Here is an 11,005-nt window from a genome sequence, read left to right as displayed (position 1 = left end):
TAATTTTTGGGTTCTCTACAACTGGGCTCTGACGGATCGGGCAGGACTGGAAGGTTAAATGATGTTGGAACCTTTTGTTCCTTACATCTAGCTAGCACCGAGTTTCTCTGATTCCAGACAGAGCTTAGTCTTCCGTTCAGTGGCTTCACTTCTTCCCATTCCAGAATCCCCGCTGGCCACATCCAGCTCTGCAGCCCCCTGCTGGCCACAACCAGCTCTGCAGCCCCAAACTCCTTGGACACGCCCCCAATTGTGCAAACCCTGGGTTGACCATTCTGCAAACAGGAGGGTGCTTCCTGGATGTGTTGAATGGAGGAGGCAAACACAGCACTGTTGGCTACAATGGTGGATGAGTTTTCATCTTTAAAACCAACTCAGGATGGAGGAAGCAGCTGAGGAAGACAGATGTTCGGATGGTGCTTTGAAGTTCTCAGTCCTGCCGCAGCAGACTCTGCAGCTGGTAAGCAGTTCCAGAAGATGGGTCACTTGTTGGCCTCGGGTTCAGCACTATCAGACACAGCACACATCCTCAGGTGATGGGCTCAGCTTCTACCATTAAGGACAGGGCTGTCACCTACATTAACCCATATGAACTTCTGCACATCAATTCTCTCCTTTCCCATATCTACCTCCTGTATTAGTCTCTCAATTTGACCTCAGGCTCAATGATTTGATTAGCTCAGTATCAAATAGAATGTTCTCTCTCTCTCTCTCTCTCTCTCTCTCTCTCTCTCACACACACACACACACACACACACACACACACACACGACAGCACTTCATGACAGACCTCCGAACTGTGAGGAATGTAAATAGATGAGCTTTCCACTGTTGACATATCATGGTAAAGAGTCACCGAATCCCTGGGCTGGATGTGAGTCTTACAAGGACTGTGCACTTGTGTGCACCACTGTTAGTCTTTTAGTTCTCTTCTGGAGAGGCTACTGTGTGCCACTGCCCCCCACTGTAGCTATCCACAGCTCAGTGTGTATCTGCTTGGTCTTTCCAAAGGGCTACCTGCCCTGTGTCCTTGTACTCTTGGGCTGTCCTATGGTTTCTGATGCTCTTTTGACCCATCCTCTCTTTGAAACAGATGCAATTCTTTTTATCTTAATTTTTCCCTATGTGATATATAGGCAACTTCTAATTGTGATTACACCTCAGAATCCAGCAGAATGCAGTTTATTGATGGGTTTACTCCCAGTAATATGGTCTTGAAGAACAAGAGCAAGTGATTTGTATCAGAAAGGTGTTCGAGTGTGCACAAGCACGTGCAAGAGAGAGACAGACAGAGACAGAGACAGAGACAGAGAGAGACAGAGACAGAGACAGAGACAGAGGCAGAGACAGACTTCACCGTAACCAGAATGTATCTGGTTTATCTTAAGCTAATATCAAAGAGTCAGGCACATTCCTGACCCCAGGTTCCAGCTGTAAGCACCACATACCACTCTAATGGTTTTATCTATTTATAGATTGCTGGGAAACGAAGTGGGAAAACTGACTAGGGTTATTCTGGCACAGTCATGGTAGTTGTGGCATTTGCAACTCAAGATGACTGTAGTCATGTCAAGCTGAACCCAAGGAAGCTCATAGTAGAGAAATGCAGCAAAGAGGATGGCTTGCACAGAGATCTAAAAAATGGGAACCTACTAGATGCATTTGAGTCTCAACAGGGCCCAGGGTGGAAGGCGTGAGTTGGGATAAAGGCAGACTGCATAGAGCCATGCACCCATTGTATTTAACATCTTGATATGAGCACTGATGGTCATGTCTCTCTTTTTCTTTAAAGAGCCAATGCTGCTGTGTAGAGAATGGATTATCAGGAACCTGGGGCTGGAGAGAGCAATCCTCCCTCAGGACCCAGAAGAGACATGATCAAGTTCAGACCAAAGCCACAGTTATAAGTATAGAGAGAAGTAGACACTGTCAGGATATCTTCCGACATCATATATCCATCAATAAATTACGTATGGAGTGCCTGCTGTTTGCCAAGTTGTATTATAATTTCTAATAGGTGGAGGTGGTTAATGTCATGACCACATTATGTCAGCCATATAAATGGACATTTTTATGTTTTTTCACAGTCAGAATTTATTAGTTAATAATAAATCTATAAGCTATGTCAACTTTACTGGCTTTAGTTCACCAAGTACTACTGGTTTCGTATTTCCTTGGGAGATAAGGCCGTTGACAATCATGGGTTCTTTTATTCCATTTATAGCTCCTGATAATAATAATAATTACATCACACACATAATGTTGTGTGGCTTTTGCTAGGAAGTTGTGAACAAATGTCCCTTCACCCCGAATTGGGCACAGACAGAGACTCAAGAAACAATTCCACATATGTTAGGTACTGCTCTATTGCTTCGAAGAGACAGCTAGACCTAAGCAGTTTTTGTAAAACAGAAAGCTTTTAATTGGAGGCTTGCTTATAGTTTCAGAAGCTGAGCCCATTACCATCATGGTGAGACAGAGAAAGACATGGGGCTGAAGCAGAAGCAGAAAGCTTTATATTCTGATCAACAGTCAGAGAGAAAGGCTCTAGGTGCACCCTGGGCTTTTGAAACCTCAGACCCCACCAGGAGCAACACACCTCCTGCAAGGGCACACCTACCCTAACAAGGCCCCATCTCTAAATCCTTCCAATCAGTTCATCAACAGGGACCTAAGCATGCAAAATGCATGGGCATGCTCATTCCAGCCACCGTGCCACACAAGTCTAACTTGGTGAACTAGTAAGGATACTGGGGTCTCCAAGAGCCCACCCTTGCATGGGGGATGACTCACAAAAGGCTGCATCCCTGGAGCTGCCAAGATGGCTAGCAGGCCTTCTCCTCACCCCAACACTTTTACTTCTTATATAGCCTTGCAGGGAGGGTTGGCCTTTGTGAATCTTGTAACTTTTCGTAATACCCTAAGCCTTGTAAAGTTTATTTTATTTCCTGGACCCTGTGATTTTTCTACTTCCAGAGTCTAATTAACCTCACCTCCCCACCCCCTCGCCCCCCCCCCCGAAAAGACTTTCTGTTGGTGGACTTGCTTTTCTTACATTTAGGTTAGTGCTTAGTTTTTCTGATGCCAGACAGAACTCAGTTTTCAGTTCAGTAGCTTGGCTTGTTTTTGTTCCAGGATCCTCTCTGCTAACCACACTTAGCTCTGCAGCCTCAAACTCCATTGGCACCCCCCTAAGTTTGCACACTCTAGGGTGACTAGTGTTCCAACAGAAGGCTCCTCAGGGTGGAGCTACATAGAACACAAAAATATGTGTGTGCATGTATATGTCACAGAGTTGAAATAAATGTGTTCCCGGGGTTGAAGACTTAGTGAAGGCCAGAGCAAGGAGAACTGTTGATAGAGGGCACTGAAGGGTGCTCCAGATGACAGAGTCTTTCCCTGCTCTTAGTGAGCATGTTTTAGGGGTGTGGTGGGAAACTCAAGAGAGAGAGAGAGAAAGAGAGAGAGAGAGAGAGAGAGAGAGGGAGAGAGAGAGAGAGAGAGAGAGAACACATACATAGCAGCAGGAATCCTAAGAAATAGGGTGTCTGAGCTGCTAGTCTAAGGACAGTCAGTGTAAAGGACCTGTGGCAGAAACCAGGGTAAGGCATGAGAATGGGATGAGCTTATGAGTCCAGTTCCAGCATGATCTCACATACAGCCTCAAGGAAGCAGAAGCCAGAACTCTCTCTGGCACTCCTGACTCCAGAAAAGGCACACCAAACAACTGCGTTAGGGGGTCCCTTCCTTACATGGCCACTTTCTGTCTCCTGTTCTCATCAAGACAAATGCAAAGAGACTCAGTACAGCCTGTAAGATAAGATTGAAACCCGAGAGACCAATAGGAGCTGTTGGAAGCATATACATTTCATTTATGTTGAAGCATGGGGCTGGCTTAAGGAAGTGCACAGAGTTTGTCGACAGTATGAAAGGCAGTTCCCACTGGGGAATTATATATACCAAGCTAAATCTCAGAGGAGACCCTGTTTGAGAACTGGTTGCCTGGTCAATTCCATGATACAATATATGCATTGGGTGGGCTAGGGACAGGCCAGTGAAGGGCACCATAACTCAATATAAGGGACCTTTTGTGTGAATGATTTGGCAGTGTGTGTGTGTGTGTGTGTGTGTGTGTGTGTGTGTGTGTGTGTGACATGACTATCTGAAGTGTTCTGGTGTGTTCAACAAGTTCAGGGCCAGGATTGATTTTTCTGGTATGTGTTTGACATGCTCAAATACCCATGCATTCCTAGTTTAATTTGTTAAATTCATAGGTGTCAGTCCTTTAGTTGTATACGTAAGTACCCATCTGTATGGTGCCTTGTTGGGGACAGATGGTGGCTGTTTACTTGCACAAACAAGACTTAGCATAGTTTTTTTTTCCCCCTAAGCATTACAATCTAAAATGTAGTGAATAGTTGTTCTTTAAAACCTTCTTCAAGACAAGGTATTGTGTGAAAGTTTATGATCGTGTACCCTGAACACTTTCAAACTCTTATTCAATAGGAGGAATTTAGAGTGGACCGTTGTCTCCACAGGCAAGATCCCAGATAGGAAAACTTATTCTCAAACAATGGATATAGAAATAGGAGACAGATGAGAAACACTTACTGGCAGGGCGGAGAGAATAGGAAAGAGGAACACAAAGGCAGTGGAGTGTAACATTATTAAACGGTTAGAAGTTAAATTAACTACAAGTCTGTTTAAGTGTTTTGATGAAGCAAGGAAAAATGTCATTCTCTTCAGGACATCAGGGACTACCTAGTTCCACCTGCCTCTCAGCATTCTTTCTTTCCATTCCAAGTAAAACAACATGCCGTCCCCCATCACACACACCTCAGACCTCTGGCTGAAGCATGGTCTCCTTTTGAAAGCCCTGGGGAGGGGAGAGCTGAAGCAGGATGGAGGGAGGGTATGAAGAGGGAAGGAAGGACACCACGTGTTTATAGACACACCTCACAAAGTCCCTTGGCCAGCAAGTACAAAACAGCAAACAAAAATGAAACTGCATTTCAGTCAGGAACTAAAAGGGAAGTAAGTGACTGACCAGTGCCTTAATGAAGGCTACCGACTACGGCACTGGAAAGGCACACATCACCAATCTGTCCAGACTGTACAACAAACTACCATAGGATGGTGGCTTCCATGCCAGAACACCTCACAGCTCTAGAGGCCTAAAGTGAGAGGAGGTATTACAGCATTGTTTTTTCTGAGGCCTCTCTTGGCTTGTAGGAGGTCTGCTTGCTCCCTGTGTCCTTAGTTTCCCTCTATGCAGAGCCACTGAGCTTACTCTGCATTGGTTTAGGGTTTTCCCTGCCACCTTGTTTAACTTAAGCATCTCCCCTTTCCCTGCCAGGCCTCTATCTTTAAATATGGCCATATCTTGAGACCTTCCAGATTGAGCTGCAGTAGACGTTGGACAACTTTGGTGGCGCCCGTAAGGACTTTGAGACTCTCACCTGAAATTCTGGGAAATCCCACTGGGGAATCTTCATATGTTACCCAGCAAATCAAGGTCCCTTCTTGGGGTTCTTAATGTAAGATCTTAATGGTGAACTTAAAAGAAGCTTGTAGACAGTTTTATTAGACTTTAAAAGAAAAATTCCCAAACAGGCAGGCTTTAAATCTCAGCCCCTGGTAGAGGAGGGAAATAGAGAGGACCAGGAGAGAGCACCATGTTTTCCTATTGACATGGAGCTCAGCAATGGCAGACAAGCAGCCACAAGGCTGGGAGAGAGGCTTTGGAGGAAGAGCAAAGCCCAGGGTGTTAGAGAACACACCATGCTTAGCAAGAGAAAAGAGCCAGGCAAGGCGGCACACACCTTTAATCCCAGCACTGGGAGGCAAAGACTAAGATATCTCTGTGAGGTCAAGGTTAACGTAGTCTACATACCAAGTTCCAGATCATCCAGGACTACAGAGAAAGACTCTGCTCCCCCACTCCCCCCACACACATAGAGACAGAGAGAGACGGGGGTGAGGGTGGAGGGTGGGGGGGGGGTAGAGAGAGAGACAGAGACAGAGAGTCTTGAGTTATGCTTTTCTGAGTAATTGATTAAAAAGCACCATGGCTGGAAGTCTGTAAGGGACTTCACTAGGGTCAGAAATTCTGAAAAGAAAAAGAACATTTTAGTTAAAGGGACACTTATTCCTCCCATCTCTTTAACCTGGCTTGAGGTGAATCTGCCTTCCTGAGGGACGATTCTTTAACCTGCTGAAGGACCTATGCATCTGGAGTGTTGGGTCTCTGTCTGGACCAGAGACTTCATTCTCTTGACCAGAAGAAAATCGTTTTCCTTTAATGCTACTGTGATAAGAAGGAAAGACAGACAGATAGAAGGACGAGAAACTGAAGGACAACCCAGGCTTTATTCAGGAAAAGCATGCCTGTGGAGGGGCCTGTAGCCTATTGTCTGCTTACGGGTGGGTAGTTGTAGGACCGAATAGGAAAAGAAGGAAAGGGAACCAAAAACTTTCCTGTTTGGGTCTGTGGTTAGCCATTGCTAGGGGTGGCTTGGGATGCAAGGTGAGCGGCAAACCCAAGAATGTCTGTTGATCAATAAGTGTCACCTGCCATCAGCCCAGGCCATGGCCAGTGTGGGTAGAGAGCAAGAATCTAGAAAAACCAGTTATTTCACCTCTGGGAATCAAGTTGCTTTAGTTCGGGGTGGGGGTGGGGGTGGGGGTGGAGGTGGGGGTGGGGGTGGGGTGGGGTGGGGATTGTCACTGTTTAACCAAACTGGGAAAATGTAACAAAATGATGTCACCATGCTAATAATACCTCAGTAATCTAATTTTTTTATGTTTTTTTTATTTATTTTGAGTGTATATGTGCATGTATGTGTGTGCACATGCTGGTAAGACAGAGCATGTGTGAAGTTCAGAGTACAATCTCTAGAAGTCAGTTCTCTCTCTCACTCTCTCCTTCCAGCATGTGGGTTCAAGACGGTCAGCCTTAACGATAGTCAGGTTTTAGGGCCCCTGACAAATGCTTTTACCCACTAAACCAAACTCTCTGTCCTTAATAATCCCAGGACTTGGATAGAAGAGGAAGACAGTTTGAGGCCAGTCTGGTCTACATACAATTACAGGACAGCCAGGGCTACACAGAGAAACCTTGTCTGGAAAACAAACAAACAAACAAACACAAAACCAGTAAAGAAAACAAAACAAAAAATTCAGAGTCCCCCAGTCCATGATGGAATTTAACTTACAACTTTAAGAATAATGTAAAGAAACATGTAAGGCATCATGGAAGCAAAGAACGTAATTTTAATAAAATTGCAACAAAGTCACTATAAGCTTTTGGGCCATTGCCCTTTAAATACTAGGAAGCAAAATATGCAAGGACAATGAGCCTTTGGTTCTTGTGCTGCAACCAGGGGCTTTTCAGGTAAAGTCCTTGGGTTAATTAGCTCCCTCCATGGTTCTATAAACAGAACAAAGATACAGATAGACCCTGAACTCTATCATATTGTACAGGAATCTATGTATAAATCATGGGAAGCTTATACATAATTCCTCTCATAATGCAATGTGTTTGTGTATGCTGAGCACGCACTCCACGGCTGGGCTACTCCCAGCTCTCATACGCTCGTGTTCTCTCTCTCTCTCTCTCTCTCTCTCTCTCTCTCTCTTAAAGAAAAAAACATTTCAGAAATAAAATAAAAGGAATATTTTCTATATCTTTGATTTAAAAGAATTTTCCCCACAAGTTGAGAATAGCCGTCTGTTCACATGAAAGCCTGGGTGGTGAAAGGGGCCGGATGGGCACTAATTATCAACAAAGCCCAGAAGCACTAATGCTCATCTTAGATGCCTAAAGAGACTGTTTCACGTTTCTTCTCAAAAATTTACACTGTAGAGCACAGGGAACTTCAGATTGCGCTAAGTTCTTAGAAATAGGAGTCAGACATCTAATATTGTGCAGTCTGTATAATATTACAGTCAGACACCTATGACATTTCATAGAATGGAAATGTGTGTTCGAATATTATACTTTCTAAAAAATCTTTCATTCATGTAAAAATAAATATTTATCTTTCTAAAAATGATACCTTCCCCTTCCTCTGCCCTTCCTGAAGGAAATGTGGTCCACTGAGGATAAGGAAAACTTTCTGACTGCATACCTTTTGGAATTTCAGTCTCAATGCTGTCGTCTGCTACTCTTATTACTTAGGATATGATGCTATCTTGTATTAATTTCATGGTGGGCTATGCTGTCAATCAATGCGATTACCCCATTTCATTTTCAACTTGTATATTCTAAGTAATTTGCTATTTCACATAATTTAAAGATGATACGCCATTCCCATCAACCACCAAGTGGCATGACTTCACTTTAAATCCCTTCTGTATCAGATACAATACACTGAAGATGTGAGGGTCTTTTGTAAGCAAATGGGCACATGATCAATTTGATCATGCATAATTACCAAATAATTAAAATGATAAATGATTGTAATCTAAATGACTTTCATCATTACAAGCCAACCTATATATTTTTTTCACTAACCGTCAACTATGTCTATTGTATAACATATTAGACATGCTTGTTTAGGGATGGAAAGATGGCTCAGAGGTTTAAAGCACTTGTTACTCCTGCAAAGGACCTGGGTTCCACTCTCAGCACCCACATGGTGGCTCACAACCATCTGTAACTCCACTCCCAGGGGTTCCAATGCCCTCTTCTGTCCTCTGTGCACACCAGACACATACATACATGTAGGCAAAACAACCATACAGATAAAACAAATATTTTGAAAAGATATATATGCTTATGTTTTATCCCTTTAATACAAACTAACCTGTCTCTAGTATGTTCCAAAAGCTGTCATTATGAGATTTACATTCCCAACTGAAATAAAGCAAGAATATAGTATGATGTATTAAAAGATGTTACATACTATGGAAAATAATAAAACTAAGAAAGGAAGTCAAATATATTTTTGAAGGCAAGGGGGTGCAATTTTTTAAAGGATGGTCAAGGAAGACGACATCTAACAAGTCTTGAAGGCAGTGAAGGAGTGAAATATGAGTTTTTGCATGGATGCAGATGACCAGCATTTTAATGTGTTTGGGACTCAGAGAGTTTTCTAGAATGAAAGACTTTCAGTTCTCAACCCAAGCAGGCCAGGCCAACTAGAGGCTCACTTTAGGAGCATTTAAGAGAGGCACCCCAAAGAACAAAGGGCCTGAGTTAGGAGCCTGGGGTCAGGAACTAGGAAGGGTGCCAATAGATCTGGAGGGGTGAGGTCACAGGCTGGAAGAGGAGTCACATTGTCCAGGCTGTGATGGAAGTCCACCTAGATCCTGTCCGAAGACTGATGCAGACAACTACCACAAAGCATCTTTCAATGGTACTTGTACTTGGCTGGGAAACTTTCTCCTTCAGGGTACATGTCTTCCCAAAAGCAGCCGTGACCAATGACTGGTTAATTTGGAACTGCAAAGGCCTAGTCCCCACCCTCAATCTGCTGAGGCCTCATTTGTCACTGACTGCACGCCAGCTTTTCCCTCTACAGCCCTATTTTACAGGTGGGTCTCCTGAGAGCCCTTCCTGGTCCAGATGCAGCCTTCTATCTTAGTATCTGTGTCTAGGGAACTCAGCGGAGATGGCCTTGAAGGGATTTGGAGAGAGATGATATATCAGACCATTGATGAGATCGAAGACACTGAACCCTGAAATAGATGTTTTTCCCTCATAGGAAAACACATAAGTTTTATCATAGCTTATTTCAGGAAATCCTTCTGAGCCCCAGTACAATTATTTTCCAGGAAGAGAGAACTGGGCAGTTACCCAGCTGGAAAGTTTAGGTCTGCTGAACCGTTGGCATTTCCCCTTATGCCTGAAACTGTGGGCAGTAGACAAAGTCTTCAACTGAGGCAGCCAAGTTGGTGTGTTCCTGGGTAGACTGCACCATACGTCAGACTCCTTTGTGTTCCCAGGACTTCAGTTGTTTTCTGTCAAGTAGTGACAGCAAACAACAGCAGGCAAGGTTTGTTCTACTAGTCAATGAGCCGTCTTACTGAAAACGTTCAATCATAAACGGCTTACCCTGGCCTGCCTCAGAACTTCATTTCCTGCAGAATCAGCATTTGGTTTCTAGTCTCGTATACCAGCTCAGATATCCAACTGCTCTGGAAATATATCAGCTGCATTGAATATGGCAAGCGGTTTCATATTTGGGGTGAACCGTAGACTTCAAATTCACGAGCCCTGAGAAAAGAATGGATCAGAAAGCATTAAGTGAGTAGCTGACCCACCTTTCTTGTGTGTGCCAGACGGCATCTTTCCCCCTTGGTTCCTATAACAAAGGCTCATATCATAAAAGCTACCCTGACATGCAGGTTATTTTTCCAAATACATATAAATTTATATGTGGTGAAAATCTAGAGATTAGAGGTTCGTTGTGCTTATTGTCTGTGTGTACAATATCAGCTGTGCAGACTTAGAAATAAAAAAATTCCTTGTACTTTATAATGTATTGATAAAGCCATGAAAAGTCTACCACTGTGAGAATAAGCAGGTAGATTTGAATTTACTTTCAATTCTGAAGCTGATCCAGGTATGAGTAACATTTCTAGACCCTGGACAGAGTCAGCTCTATAATGTAATGGGATTCTAAAAGAGAAACCGGTTGGAAAATTTTCTTCCACTTAATTTTTATAAACAGAGAGTGGTGTGGACCCAATTCTGGGACTCACTAAACAGCTTCATATATTTCCATAAGTAACTCAATCTTCACAGCACTGACTTCTTTATCTATTAGGTGGGTTGGGAGCTGAGCTGCTTCTCAGAGACCTGCTCACATGCATTAGTGGATGGGAGCCGTACTTGGGAGCTACAAAGATCAGGAGGCCATTTCTCACTTAGTTATAAATGGAAATGACCTCTGCATACATTTAGACAGAGTTCTGAAATACACTGATGCAATATGTATGTAAAGGGTTCATGTTCTTTATGCACTCATATGCAGCCACACACTCACAAGCACATTGGTTA

The sequence above is a fragment of the Mus musculus genome, chromosome 2, assembly GCF_000001635.26.
Source record: "Mus musculus strain C57BL/6J chromosome 2, GRCm38.p6 C57BL/6J".
NCBI classification, from domain to species: domain Eukaryota; kingdom Metazoa; phylum Chordata; class Mammalia; order Rodentia; family Muridae; genus Mus; species Mus musculus.
The sequence above is the reverse complement of the archived record's forward strand: the minus strand, read 5'-3'. Positions refer to the sequence as shown.